General features: G+C 37.5%; 1 protein-coding gene across 3 annotated transcripts in view; it reads right to left on the bottom strand.

Annotated features, from left to right (window-relative positions):
* The window catches only part of LOC119837752 (C-terminal-binding protein), a 92,153-nt gene that overhangs the window by 51,127 nt on the left and 26,140 nt on the right, over positions 1 to 14,886 (bottom strand). The window contains exons 1-2 of one of the 3 annotated variants that reach the window (XM_038363486.1): positions 13,147 to 13,358; positions 5,801 to 5,835 (exon numbers count right to left, since the gene is read on the bottom strand). The exons of 1 other annotated variant lie outside the window; for it this stretch is intronic. The gene's annotated coding sequence lies outside the window, so the exon portion shown is untranslated. Of the gene's footprint in view, positions 1 to 5,800; positions 5,836 to 13,146; positions 13,359 to 14,886 lie in introns of those variants that run through there. One more of the 3 variants, XM_038363485.1, reaches the window with a different exon arrangement.

Here is a 14,886-nt window from a genome sequence, read left to right on the forward strand (position 1 = left end):
AAATGACAGATTCGAAATTCAAATGTAATATTTTTTTATAATTAAGTGTAACAGTATTTATGGCCAGACTAAGTACGTGGTAAATATTAAATTGTCTTCTCTTCCATTCGAATAGCGCCTCGTGATCGTGTCTTTCTTATACTTTATAAATTTCTCATAACACAAGTGTTTACCTAAACACTATCTACACTAATTCTTCCTACATTTTCACACAAAGCGAACAAATAACCACTCAACAGCTCACTCAAACACTAAGCTTGACACTCCCCTGCCCCGCGAGACAGCCGATTCGATCGAAAAACTTTTATTACCCAGTCATAAATATACATGCGTGAAGGCAAAATTCATAGAAACACTCGCTCCACACGAGGTTAATGAATGACATATCGCAACGGACAAGAAAAACACACTGCAATTAATGAGATACTCTGAATCGGAAAACAACCACACCTACGTAACACGTTGTGTTGTTGTGAGCCGTGTTACTGAATTACTGTAATAATTTTTATTAAATTGCCTTTGGCTCATTAAAATACACACTGTTTAAAGTTGCGCACATATTATTTGCATTTACAAGGAAAATTGAGTCTTAATCTAAAACGGAACTGAAGCGTGTAATGAAAACTGTTCTTTTTTTCTGAGTTGGTTTATTTGACTTCTTTAATAAAGTAATTAAAAGGCAATATAAAAAAGCAGTTTATATAATAAAAGACTAAGGTATTAAAATATTTCATTGAAATATAAATGATGCAAATAAATAGGTTGAAATCAACTTGAGTTTTTAGCAGACGAACGAGAAATACACGAGAAATTCAATCCAATCGTGCAAATAGGCAGATAGAGTATCCTTCAAAAGATAACTTTATTAAGTTGGCCAAAACGTATAAGTATAGCCACAAAACGGATCGCCGTCTCCATCAAATTTCTTGTATTTTCTTTTTCAATTATCATAAAGAAAAGAAAAAATGTTTTCACCCAAACCGCTGGGAAACTGTTCGCTATTTTCCTATGAATCTATTGAATGAACCTAGTTTTGTTTTTCCACGGCTTGTCATACGCCGCAACTCGGGAAATGTCTACCTACTCGAGTTGCAAAGATCACAACATCAACGGAATCTTTCTTTTACGAACAAACACATTTTAATCTACGTACACATGAAGAGGTTCGCAAAGTATACAAAAAATAATAAAACAGCTCACATTTATGAAACACAAAAAATATCGAAACAAATTTAAAAGATTTCACCATCATTATTCCCAAATATATCGCAAAAACCACGGCTCAAACCAGTAAAAATATTCGATGAAACATTTTTTATCTTACATTTTATATAAAACCGTAATAAGGCCAATAAGTCCGCTGCCATAACTCTTCACTAACCAATGAACGTGCGCAAACATTAAAAGATGTATAATTACAGAACGAACATTTTTTAGTTTACCCCCATTCAGAGGAAAATATTTCCTACGTGAAAAGGTCGAGATAAATGAATTAAATACTTTATTTAACAACGTCTAAAACGCGCATTCAAGATGTTCATCCCTTTAGAATTTCGCGGAACCGCGGCGGGCGCGACACGAATAGTTTGTGCAAAATAAATAACCACGCATCTCGCTTGCTCGCTCGCAGTCATTTGCGATATTCACAACTCGTCATTCAAACTGATAAAGAGCGATCCCGCGATCGTCGACTGTAACGTGAGAACAATAAGGGTTAGTTTGCGGCGTACGATGTTAAAGGATTAAAATTCACACATACGAAGTGTACATTCTATAGTTGTTTTAGTCGCGTGTTTCGTAACGGTACATAACGTGATGAATGCTCGCCGTGCTTGGCAACAAAGGAGAGATTCGTTGAAGAAATACGCTGAACGAGGCGAGCCGATCCTACCTATTTTAGTACTAAAAGCATCAACGAATTGTCATTTTAAACCAAATTGAATTAAGAAGAGATCACAACTTCTGATGAATCAAGCTTACCTACCGACAATTACATATGCCGACATCAAATTTGAACATTCATAAAACAAAGGTTTTAAAAAGCAACAAACATCAAATAAGCCTACTTAATTTCTGAATAAAGTGGTTCTGCATTGACTACACAAAGTGACGAGAACTCAAACTCGCACACAATATCCAATCTCGCAGTGTATATTTCCAATGGGCTCTAAGTGTATCTAGTCCAGTGGAAATATAAGAAGAAATCATTTGTGGCACTCCATTTTACTTTCCGAGTCCGTGAACACGCCTCGTCGGTTCCTACTGGGCTGCTATTTAGGGTAAAATGAATTTAGCCTGCAAGTTTTTAAGGTGGGGAATCGTGTAGCGACAGTAACTCGTGCGGTTGAATAGTGAGAGCCGACGGCGCGGCGTTGCCTCCAGCATTTTCCTGTTAAACGTGTCTCCCACATAAAAATACCTATCTCTATAATACATATACAGGACTGACGGCAAATTGTGTTACCATAAAAGAGCCGATGCTTGATTTGATTTCGTTGAAATCAAAGCTTTCCCGATAGTGTTTTGTAGCTGTACCTACGGTAATGGCTTTGGAAACGTTATTCGAAGTATTTGAATTCGTTGGGAGCGGCAGTAAATATAAAATCTGTTGCAAAATGATATGAAAATACAGTAATTTAGATAGAGCAAATTAGAGTAATTTAGATAGAGCAATTGAAAAGGATTTTCTTTCGAGGTAGCAAACTCAAACATTTTACATTTCTGACTTTCACTTTGTCCCAAACGAAAATTAGCCAAAGGCAATAAACGGTCAAAACAATCGTCAGATGGAAAACCGCCACCAATTACAATAATGAAATCGGCACTGACCTTCAAACAAAAACTCACCTAAATGTTAAATTGATTAATTACCATATTCCATTCCTATATGAGTAATAATATTGACACGACTCCCGCGGCTTCGACCACTTGATCTCTGGAAGTTCCCATGGGAATGAGATGTTTCATTCCCATGGGAGAATCCCGCAGAAAAAATAAGGCTAGAAAGCTAGAGTGGTGAACACTCTAGCTCTCTAATCTACAAAAATCATAGCAGACAATCGCTCTGTAGCGACATGAAAAACAAACACACTTAATATACATATTTATAACAGTAGTAACTAGTACGTATATATGGGTACAGCTATCTACAGCCCAACAGTTGGCAACACGAGGCGCGAGGGCGCGTCACCGTACTCCAAACAATATCATGTAGCTACATATATACCGTTTAATAGACTACACGTGTGCCGTCTATTACATTTGAGTACATTTATCATTCGGTTGAAAAGAAAGGATACGACCATCAACATATACGCTGCAAGGAACTTTGTATTACAGTAATATGTAGATCGTGCAGTTTATAAAATAAAGATTTCAAGAAGACTCATTATATCCGTTGGCTCATTTTGCGTTTAGAACGGAGTCAGTCAAACTAATTATTGTGAATACATCCTTAATGATCTCTATAATAAAACATTAAGATTATGGAGAGAGAAAGAATAATGCTAACATTAATAAATTCTTTCCTTTAAACTGTGTAACATAGGACTAAATTATATCAATACTACGCACTTCTCTGTATTTCTATAAAATGAACCACAGAGGAAGGGGCGGAACGGCACTCAAATAAATAAAATATGCAGCTATATAAATCTTTTTAACAGCCATACATACACGCCTGCGCCACGTCGCACATGTAATTACCATGTCAACACGTGTCGTTTCGTTGCATAAGCGTGTATAAATAAACGATATGACGTTTGATAATAATAATAAATATAGATGGCAATGTAATTTGGCTGTTATAGTTATACGACGAATACAATTTAACATCTTAATTGATTGCTACGCATGAAGTTTGAGTGACACGTATTTTTTATGTTTGTTTATAATTATAATCCCTATATATAAAAAACAAAAAGTATTTTGAATGCTCAAAGACACAAACTTGTCTACTTTTATCTTTACAGGCATTCTAACATCTATTAACGCGAGAAAATTTGCTGCCAAATACACAAAAAGAATTGTCACACAGCGTCAACATAATTAATGGTGCTCACTGAGAAACGTCCAAACCTAACTCACATTTCACTATATTTACTACGTTTCGCGCAATACTAACATGCAACTACGTATATAATATATTATTATATACATAAATATATCGGTTGCTAGTGCGTCTTCGGAGTTAGTAGCCCGAGATGATTTGTTGCGCGGTTCGTTCATATTATAACGATAGAGACACTACGCTTATACATCATTTAAACGATGACATGTGTTAGAGGCGCCTTATTAGAGAAACAGTAAATTGGCAACAATTATATAATTTATAATGGAGGGGTCCTAGCTAATCCTCATTGATACAGCCTAAGTTATGTTCACACAGTCGTCATACAATTATGGCTCATTGCTAAAATAACGAATGCAATATTTGAAAGTGTTACGCTGTGTGCGTACGGTGCGTAATCGACTGCAATTATAGTCGTATTAAATTTTACATAAGAAGTAAAAGCATTGTGGAGAATATTTCAAGACGCTCCTTCCCGTTAGCAATAGGTACTAATTTAAATACCGTAAAATATCTCGAAAACATTTTTAGGATAAACACTCGAACAATTTCACTTTTAACAAACAACAGATTCAATGCGAACTAAAGTAAAACAATAATCAAACAACAATCCAGAGAGACAGTCAAAAACAAATAGTGAATTTTTACAAAACAATTTTCACATATCAAGCAACGGCGCTCGCAGTTTTCGAGCCAAACAAAATACGTGTGTATAAATTATACAAAACAGGTAGGTAGGTAGGTAGGTAGGTAGGTAGGTATGTAGGTAGGTAGGTACGTAGTCGAAACGGCAACACACGTTGAGATGTATGCCGGATTCCTGAGCCAAAATAACAAAACCGCTTGCAGACGATCTAAAATTAGTCGACGGGAATATTTTTGTCGTTGCCCGTGTTGTGAAAATATTTTTACATACGTCGCGCAAAATAAATCCGCGAATAATTCGCATGTAATAAATAACTGTAAGATAATGTTTACTAGCAATTATGCTTCTTCTGAAATAGGTTATTTACCTGTATCTCAGCAAATAGGGAATTTACTCTCTTTAAAAAATTATTTGCTTTCGACTATCTATACAATTAATTATTTACTATGTATGAAAAATACCATCATTGTATAAATTTAATTGCAAATACATTTTATTTTCATTAAAGAAAGATTACCCTTCTCATTATTCAAAAGGCGGTCGCAAAGTTGAACGATAAAATACCAGTATCGCCTAAGATCTCAACCTTGAATTAATTTACGTTGTGATGAAACTGTATTTCTCTAAATTTAGTAATTCGCCGACAAATTACGTTTGATCTTAGCGCAATACGATTAATAGCGATATCTTAGTTCGCTCGCTCATGTAGTCGGTACGCCTAATGAGCTACATATATCTTACGGGATTGCGTCTTTATAATATGTAGAATAATTGAACAATTATAAATATGTTATACTTTAATGTAATTCAAAAGTAGTTTTCAATACATAGGTGCCACCGCATATAACTGGCACCGCACAAACCGGTTTAAACGGCTATAACATTTACTACTACTTCTAGGGACATCTTTTCTAATTTAACGATTGTTATCCCAATTTAATAAATAATCTATGCATGCTTAAAAATCTATCAATGAAACAATCCACATTCGTCACCTAGGTAGGTACTTAATATCGAGGCGAACATGCTTGATACAAGGTATCTATCTAATCAATGTAGGAAAAAAAAACACGCCACATACTTACAATTACGGTCCGCGGGCGGTCGCGCCGTTCACAATCTGCAACGAACACAAACGAATATGCGTTAATTATGAAGTGTCGTAAGCGGGCGCGGGTTTACTCCATCGAAGTTTCTAGAACTAGCGAGTTGTTAGCCGGCGAATTTCGCTCCACCCGACTCAGTTATGTGCGCGACTTAATATCAACTTGTGCTGCACGTAATGAGGGAACGCTATTTGCCGTCTGTCATTCGTGATCGAAATATCAGAAACTTGCTATTTGTTGTGTAGGGGAAAGTTTAACGTGTTATCGAGATATCTTAGATGATAGTTTACATACTTCGTACGGTAAATTCATGTGGAGTATCTAATATACGAGTAATTTATTTATTTTATTCATATATTCTTAATCATAACAGTACACGCGCGTGTTTCAGTTTAAGTTACACTAAATACTGCAACGATATTATAAATACATATTCACATTTGTAACACGATATTCTTTCAATTTTCCATTCCAACAAATAAGAAATAGAAAAGCCGTCCGTCAATCGGTAACTTTCATTGGGATCGTTAGACACGGCTCGAATATCTTTCACACCGGCTAATAACGCTTCGATCACGCACAAAAGAGACGAAAATCGACGGCCGTGATAAACCAGTTATTCTTTATGCGTATAGTGTAAATATCACCTTTATTGTTATCGGCGTAAGGTGTACATTTGTGATGCGCATAGACGACAGTATCAGTAATGCCAGATCAAAGGGAATTATTAAACGATTCCACCTCGTGGCTACATGCGTCTCTGTAAATACGTGTTCGGCTATCAACATGAAAGCGTACATGTTTTAACTGAATCACGCAAAAGAGAGACAGGTGATTAAATTATTTTCTCGTATGTTACTACCATATGATTCATTTGTAGCATCTATAGCACCTAGAGCGCTATTTATTCGAACGAAACACAAACGTGAGAGGAGAGCACCGCAAAGATATCGGGCAGTGAGACAGTATAACACAAACGGATATCGATATCGCTACACACGCATATACCCAAGCACCGGCCGTCGGCAGAAGAGGAATGGAACAATGCGCATAAAAAATCAATAAAGGCCGATCCGGCCTTCGGCGAGGTCGAATGACCCGTATCGCTTCGTTGCTTAGGGCTGACGGCGTGTAGAAAAACAAATGTTTTGTATTGGATCTAATTATAATAAATTACAACAAGCCAAGATTGCGATTCTATGAATACGTTATGCACATAATATTTATACGAACACACACATATACATTGATACGTTTTCTGATGGCAATCGTGTATTGTGAAGCGATAATAAATAATTCTAGGTCTAGACGTAATTATATTCAACTTTATCTTAAATACAACACGAGGTTTTAAAAGTGCTTGTATTTTTAATCACAGTTTGAAAATATTTCAAGAGTCTTTAGTAATTTCACAATTTCAATAACATAGGGATACACACGTTTCCTATTAGCCATAAAAATACAAAAACTAAGACAATTAATGAATACATACATTAATTAAGAAAAGAATATGACACTTAAATTTTAAACAGTTGACAACCCTCTAATCACGCCACAATGGAAAGATGGCCGACGCTACACTTAATTTCTTTCTAATGGACCCGTTTTCGCCTTGAACGCTAAGCATATCTTTAAATAGAACTTACGCAACGTGACTCTTAATTTTACGAAAGTTGGGGGACTAGGGGATCAATTAATTAAAACATGTTTTATATAATAGTGCGTTAAAATAAAAAGATCTTTCGCTCCTCACCATCTTTTATGAACCTTTTCGATTTTTGCCTATCAAATATACACAAATTAATGTTTGACGACTCATCAAACACACCGCTCGCCTTTCAAAACATGTTATTATTTAAACGATCGTCCTAGATAAAAAAATAAACAAACGATAAACATGTACAAATACATATGTCAATTAGACATACATACACACACACGCACACACACAAACGTAAGGCAGATGGAGCACGACCAAGCCGCCACGAGGCGTTCGCATCGTCACGCTAAAGGGTCGCTTATCAACGCACACAAACAGCGACACAATCACACGCCGATAACGTGGTTACAAAGGAGAGAAAAAAAATCATAACCTTGGCTACATTTCAAAGAGTTCGCGGCGCCGCAGCGTGCCAAGTGCAATATTTTTAGATGGCCCGTGACAGAGCGAAAATTTCTCTACTTATACGCGTGAGAGATATATATTATGCAGTTCAATGGGTTCATTCAGAGTACGGCTGATGCGTTTTTCACTATTTACTAATAAACAATAGACGCCCAGGTGGGTCGTGGAAGGGAACTTTCAAGTTAAATGTTTATCATATTATCGTTAGAAAGATTATTGAACTTATATGCAAATAGCCAGTTGAATATCGTTTTTTTCATACTCTTGTGTTTGAGCGAGTTGATGAATTTGCTGCAACCAAGCCATCAGTCAGTTACAGTTATAATGCGAAGAATGACAAGCTCTCTGCATATTCTCTAAATGTACAATCAACTTTCAAACGGCAAACAGGCATCCGCCGCACATTACCCCCAACCCATTGCATAACCCATAAACAGAGAGAAACACAAAGATGAAAAACACCGTAAGTCCTCGTAAGCATGTCGGCAATCTCGCGAATTCGCCGAAAACAACCCTCGAGAGGTCGCGTGCCGTGAACGAAAACCCTCAACGCTCACCGGCTCTTACACAGAAATCCTTGTACGGTATAAATTATACTCGAAAAATTCGTCGACTTCATTCTCAAAGGCGAAAGGAGAGTAAGCGCTTTTATGTTATCAACATTTTTAATCGCATGCCGTGGCGGATACGAGATTATTCGTGACCTTACCCGCTTTATGTTAACACCTACTTACTTGTAAGACAGTTGTTTTAGTTTTGAAATATTACTGCAAGCCAACCCAGAAAACGTCGTACTACTGGGCCGACACCCTATTATCAGATATATCAAAATAGTTAACATATATTTAATACGCAAAAAAAAAATCATAAACATTTGTCAATCCCCTTCAGACGTTCTTAAACAAGAGTATTTTAGACAAATAAGTCAAAATGATTGCAACGTTACTTACACTTGAATATTCACTCAACCGCACGCACCTAATCTCAACACTAGCTCGACGCGAACCGCACATTCACCGATTTCCTGTATTTTCAAACTGTCAATACCGGCGCTTTCTACATCGCCATAGATGGCCGTGTCCATAGGCGCGATTGTACACAATGCGGGTCCCCTACGCTGGCCAGTTAACTATAAACCGTGACATTTCGGTTCTTATTGACGCGTTCGACGGACTCGCCATGTGACAAACGGACAAGCCATACGAATACAATAACAGCAGCTGTCGCCTGTCTTTGTGCAGCGCCCGCTGTTTGCGGCTACCTTTTCAATATTCAAATAAACGCTTTTTACGAGTTTTCCGTAGGCGCAAATACTAAAATGTCACCCATTTATGTAATCACTAACACATCGCCAATGACAACTACACAGTACGTAATACTACACTACAATTTTAAGGGTAAATAAACCCTGAACAATAATATTTAAAATAATTGCAATGTTAAAAGATAGTATATATACTATATATCATCCATAAACACACAACGTAAAACATAACATCGTCACCCGCCAATGTCTTTTATACAACCCATCACTTATAACAAGGATACTAAATTCTTTTATCCTATTTCATACACTTCTAAAACGATAGATTTCTACGCTTAATTCCGATCACTCTGCACTAACGTACAAACACGCGCGCTCCCAATACGGCCCGTACAAAACCAAGAAAACAATACAATCACAAAACGGCTGTGTGCAGTCGTACAGGTTAGAGCTAGATACATGCAAAATATAGGTATTGCGATCGTGATAAGTGTCACGAGCAAATAAATCCAATGGGGCGAGCGGTATCGCTCCATCTAATTGGTTAAAGACTTTCCCACGAAAATGTCTAGAACCAGTTGGCAGTTAAATGCCAACAACCGTTCGGCATTATCTGTTGCCGTGTTGCTTGCTCTTGTTTACACAACGCTCCGTGCATTCGAGTTTCGCAAACGTTTCAATTTATTCATTTGGGATTTCAATACCGTCTCATTGTTATGTTATGCGCTATGTGTTAATTATTTTCTTTTCAATAGGTTAGTTTTACTCATTCCCGTACTTTTCGTGCAACGATGTTAATCATACGTCGAAATTCATTGTTCTTTCAAGATAGATTTAACTACAGAACCACCGTCGCAGGTCCAATGGCTGGATCATATTATAAGAATCTTCACCTGTACACTGTATCTTTTCAATCCTATTCCAACAAATAAATCCAGCGAGAATAAATACCACAGAGACCTTAGGCTTAACAATTTATACAGCGCCAAGCGTCCTGCCAAAGAAATTACATTAAAAAGCGCATTAATTACAAGAATGCGCATACAATATGTCCTGTGTGTGTACTTGAGTGCGTTGAGTTCACTTCCACGTAGGGGCTTTCTGCTAGGGTTGCCAACTTTACATTTTCATTCCCATTATTTTTCAATAAGTCAACACTTCCTTTGATATAATAAGTAAATATAATAATATTCTCCTACGCGGCGTAATTCATTCATTGCTTTTCACACAAAAAACACTTGCAGGTGTATCTTTACAACCGGAATGTATGTATAATTTTATTTATTCAAATCATCGTACAGAGATTCTTAGTGTAAACTTATAATAACCAGCTATTTACATACGTAATTACTTCATCTTTATAACATTAATATTAATTAATGGCGAGTACACTAAGAATACATAATGATAGATTTTGTTATATGCTAAATAAATTACAACAGTACATTATATAATTTTAACAAAGTACGTAACAGAATTATCAAAATCGTAAATGCCCAACAAAGTCTTCTTCATTAAGACATCATTATATTACGAACAGTCGCGCTATTACCGGTGTTTTGTTACGTTAAATGTTGCCTCAATAAATCAGAATTCATACACAAGTTTTGCATTACATACGTTATTTATTGCGAATAGTTGAATTATTCGCAATAAATAACGGTGAATTAAATTTGACATTTCTACACCATCACTTAAATACGGATTCCCATCCCCGTACCGCTTTTTAATACAAATCCTAAACGTTAAAGACAACCCGTCCATTCTAACTCTCACGAAGCATACTTAGCCCAGACATTAGGTCATACACTCGACGCGCAGCATACGCACACACACGCACAAAAATACACAAGCACATATAACGAGAACCGGTCGAACAGCACACACAGGCACACGTTTAGAACGAGCAGCGAGATCAAAGAAAGTAATAGTGGCGTAGGTCTAGTATACCTACAGCTTTAGTGAGAAACTCTTCGCCGGACTGTTACAATTTACATTTTACGTAAATTGTTAAATAGCTACATAAAAGTTGCATTTCTTTTTTCGCTTCTAATTTGAATACGATAAACAATGAGACATGTCCTCGTTTCGAAATAAGGACAATTCAAAGTGAAAACTATTTACATATAACTTAAGTATATTATCGCTTTAGCTATTTCCATCCTTTTTTGTTATATTGCTACCAAATTTTCAGAGAAATACAATAAGTCCTCACTAATGATAAAAGCAATATTATCAGAAATATCATTCCATTGATTAATATTATTCTACATAATATGATAATTGTAAGAGTAATCTCAACTTTACAAGATACTCAATTAATCGTAAAAATCCCTGCTAAAAAATACATTCACTGATAAAAAAATTAAACTGGTAGACAAAATCACTTTCGTCCGGTTACCATATCTGCCCGCGACACACACACATCCACATAGGATATATTTACACAACACACACACACACGTATGTGCTACACGGCATGACTCGACTAGAAAGTTTTGCACTTAGCGCAGTGAACGGTGTTCTTTATTGAATTTTATCTTCAAACGCATCTCGCTGTTTCGTATGCGAAATTACAACTTGTGCGCATTATGATGACAATCTTTTGCGTGCGTTTCGAATTAATTATTATTTGCTGTGTTGAAATCAGATTTAAACTTTATTATATTAAAATTGTTTGTCTTATTATGCATGTATAGAGATTACAAGCGTAAGCTGTAATAAGCTATATATATATATATACATATTACTTAGGTTTTTAGCATGTTGTGTTAAAGTATCTATCCGTACCGGCCAGCTAAGCGATTCCCCATGTTCCACGTACATATAAAAGCACCAGCCGTCGCCGTCGCCTCTGCCCACTCCACACCACTCACGAACGCGCCGCGTCAGTTAACTTATAATCCACACATCACAGCGCCCTTGACGGACGGTGACGTGGCGTTTTTCGCGTAATGGACACGCGCCTTTGTGGCTATATGTACCTACATTTATACATTTTATTTGATAGCTGGTGAACGATAATGGCTAATGTGAAAATACTTTTTTTTTTTTTTTTATGTCACAGTCGGCAATGGAGCTGGTGGGTCGCCTGATGGTAAGCGCTACCACCGCCCATGAACATTTATAGAGGCATAAGGTCCATTGCAAACCTTACGCCTCTACAAATGGATTGCCGACTTTTGGGAATGGATTAAGGAAGGATTGGAGAGAGGAATAAAGGAAAGGACTGGGAAGGGTTAGGAAAAGGATATGGGCCTCCGGCTCCCCCACTCACCGAACGAAACACAGCAGAATGCTATTTCACGCCGGTCTTCTGTGGGGGTGTGGTACTTCCCCGGTGCGAGCTGGCCCAATTCGTGCCGAAGCGTGCTCGACTACCACATACAGTAGACTGAGGGAGACTGTCAGTCTGTCTGTCTCCCCGTGACCACGCTCGCTGTAAAGTGTTCGAAACGTCGGGTTAATAATATAATGAATAAATCGCGTTTAAAATCCGTTGAAAAGTTTTTAATTTCTAAATGTATAATACTCGCGTGAAACCAAACACAAGAAAATACTAACTCCCAATTTATAAGATACAACGATTCAATGTTTAAGTTCAACTTTAATATTTGATAAGAATAGAATAAAAAATGTAACCTACTATGGTAACTGCTAATCACTATCTACTTATGTTAATAAGGAGCGCAGCTAATAGTAGTAGCAGCGTTATACTTTATTAAATGTATGTATTAGATATTATATGTAAATAGCCTATAATGTTTATTAAAACATAACCGCTACGTATATACATTATTTTATGTGCAAAGTAAAAAGTGTACGTACAGTCTATGTATGAATAATTTCAAGAAACATTATAAACGTTTGTAAGTCAAAACTTTGTAATAAGATAAAACGTGTAGTGGATATGACCCAGAATGTGTGTTGACTTACCCTTAAATATTGTTTTTAACTTTTAATCTTCTTCACTAGAATCCGTAACACCTGATGCTGAACTGTAAGACATACGAAGTATGTTCATTTTATAACTAAATCAAACAATGATCCTAATGAATATCACACATCACTATCATCCTTAACTCTAACGGAAATATACAAATGCTTCGCACGCTCGCAAACTAGAGTCCTTCAGAATCCAATCCAATCAGAGCACGCCACGTCCGCACGCCGGTAACAATGAAAACCTTTCCAAATAGGAGATCGCCTCGTACATTTTGCACGTTATCTGCCGCGCCGGCCGAATAACAATAAAGCCGCTAATTATTATTATTACCGTTCGCGCGCTCACACCGCCGCACGCGTGTGTGTGGGTGGGCGTAATCGTCGAATTCCATGTAATCGGCGCGCACACATGCACACGCGCCGCCGTCCGCACCACGTGCGGTGACGTCGGCCCAGGTAACGACTGCGAGCTTCGAGTGCAGCCACTACACGTACACGTATCGATCCCGCGATAAATTCGACACGCCGGCGAATGCAGCGTTGGCGGTCGCCTTTCACGCGGGCGAAATGCAATTTACGACCGGCCGGCTGCAGGGACGGCGATGAGCGCGGGACTTAAAGACTAGTCGCGCCGGCGTCGCTTTGCGAACGCGGGCGCAGCCACGCGGCCGCTGAGAACATTCTCGAACGCGCCGCAGCGATAGCACGTGTAATATTAATTCAATATTTTATTAAAGCAATTGCGCAACATTAACATTGATAAGAGTAATTGTACCTCGTGTAAGGCGAAGGTGACGAGAGGTCGTCGACGCGGCGGCTATAAAATTTCACGAGTAAATAAGTCAATTTATGCGTCGCGCACTGTGCCTATTGCTTAACCTCTGCCTATCGCCCAGGGGCGCTGTGTAGTTTGCTCGCAAGTTATGTTCGGCAACGTTTACCAAGATACGATCAATAAGGAGATTATATCGGCTCAGTAACGCCTACGCCTCCCGGCCCATCGGAGCGAAGTCGAGACGCGAAAATTGATCAATTTGCCGTCAAGCTTAATTAAGTCTATGACGACACACGAACGCACGACAACGTGATTCACAATTGGGAGTAAATGGGCGCAGCAGACACTCGAAACGGGAGCGTTAATGAAGCGAAAAATACAAAACGAGACTTTCGAAATATATTTTTTTACTTTTTTTTGTACAAGTTGTGGTCCGGAAATTTGAGTGTTTCGTCCAAAAAATGACAAAGCGGCAACAAGCAGAGCGTGTACAATCGCGTTCACCCAACTAGTCTGTTCGGACAAAAAGTGAATAATGACAGAGTCGATATGTATAGGTACAACTGCGCTATTTCGAGACATATTTTCCTGTTAGTAATAATACCTACTAGTTATCAGACGCCGAGCGCAAACAGCTAGACAGTCGCGTAAACAAGTTAGCACCGCATCTCTTTGAAATTGACTTAACAAATTATCTCTTGACATTTGATATGTATCTCATCTAAATAATGCCGATGATATATAACCGATTCAGGGTCATTGAGTTTAATAACAGCCTATAGCATGATTCAATATTTTTTCCAATTAACTTATTTATTTATAGACGTTGCTGCGTATTTAGATAAACAGAGTAGTTCAACACAAAATAATTATTAATTTTTTTATAATAATCTATAACATTAGCATATACGTAACACATTCCGTTGTCGATTGTACCTGCATAAAGTAAACATAAT

The sequence above is a fragment of the Zerene cesonia genome, chromosome 29 (assembly GCF_012273895.1).
Source record: "Zerene cesonia ecotype Mississippi chromosome 29, Zerene_cesonia_1.1, whole genome shotgun sequence".
NCBI classification, from domain to species: domain Eukaryota; kingdom Metazoa; phylum Arthropoda; class Insecta; order Lepidoptera; family Pieridae; genus Zerene; species Zerene cesonia.